The sequence below is a fragment of the Nanorana parkeri genome, unplaced genomic scaffold (assembly GCF_000935625.1).
Source record: "Nanorana parkeri isolate BGI_ZX_2015 unplaced genomic scaffold, ASM93562v1 scaffold3645, whole genome shotgun sequence".
Taxonomy (NCBI): Eukaryota; Metazoa; Chordata; class Amphibia; order Anura; family Dicroglossidae; genus Nanorana; species Nanorana parkeri.
Window position 1 is genome coordinate 37,107 of NW_017309913.1, and position 1,492 is coordinate 38,598.

Sequence of the window (1,492 nt, forward strand, 5' to 3'; positions counted from 1 at the left end):
TTTTTTTTTTTTTTTACTTTGTCACTTTTTTAAAACATTTTTTATATATTTTATTATTTTTTCCTTAAATTTTTTTTTTTTCATTTTTTATTATTTTTTACTTTTAAATCACATATGGTGTTAAAATCCTCTATGTGATAGTTTGGAGGTGACCGGTTCTCTTTATGGAACCTGCACTGATGTTCTGTGTAGTTCCTGACAGCCGAGACAGGTGGCGTGGTTACAGCGCCACGGTCTCAGTGATAGCACAGAGCAGACGAAAAAGGAAGTTCTTCGTCTGCTCTGCGAGCTCTATGGTGAGCTCCCGTGCCATGGTGACGGGTCCACCAGAGGAGCGATTCTCGCTTCATACAAGTGATCTGATTAGATCACTTGTATGAAAACGAGCGGCGGCTCCACAATATACCCTTTAGCTCTGCTTGTCCGGAGCAGGGCTGAATGTATTAAAAAACTACTCGTCGGGCGATAGGAATTCCACACCCCTGTGGTATTACTATACTGTCTCTGAGATAAACCGATTTATTTTAAGTGGTAGCTTCATTGGCTCATAGGGTAGTTATATATCTCAGTGTTGGGCATACCTAATATATTACTATGCTGCCTCTAAGAGAGCCAATTCACTGCTTTTGTGTAAACATTGGTCAATGAGATGATTATGAATCTCAGTGTTTGCGCATACCTTATGTATTGGTATTGCTATATTGTCTCTGAATAACAAAATTATTGCTTTAGTGAAACCATCATGGTTGATGAAGTAGGCGTGAATCACTGTATTTGTGTATACTGTGTGTGTTGGTATTACTATTCTGACTCCAAAATAGTGAAAACATCTTTGGTTCAGGAGGCAGTTATGGATCTCAGTATTTGTGCATACCTTTTGAATTGGTATTAATATACTGTCTCCGACATAACCAATTTACTGCTTCTGTGAAAGTACTTGTACAAGATGGGATGATTTTACAATTTTTAGTGATGCCTCATTGGATATGATGTAGTCAGGAATCGGTATTGCTTCTGAGTTGGTTTGTGTAACTCACCATCTACAAACTAACCAATTCCATCTTGGTAAAAGTATTATCGGTTGTGACATAGTTATGAATAGAGCTGCAACAACGATTCGATTTAGTCGATTAAAATCGACGATCGAAAACGTTACCAACGTTTTCGATCGATTATTCGGCTATCTATTACCTTGCCTGTTCGCGGCTCCACACTCAAGCCACGCCCACCGAACGCACACGCCGCGGCGGCCCAGCTCCCGGCTCTCTTCCAATCCCGGCGCTCCTCACATCTAGCCGGGCTGATCACATGACGGGTGACGGGGATGTGAGCGCGACTGGTGTCAGACGGGGGACGGAGAACCGTCCTCTGCACCCCATTCCACCATCATACCCGTCATCTCTATCCCTGCACTCCATTCCACGATCATACCCGTCCTCTGCACCCCATTCCACCATCATACCCATCCTCTCCATCCCTGCACTCCATTCCA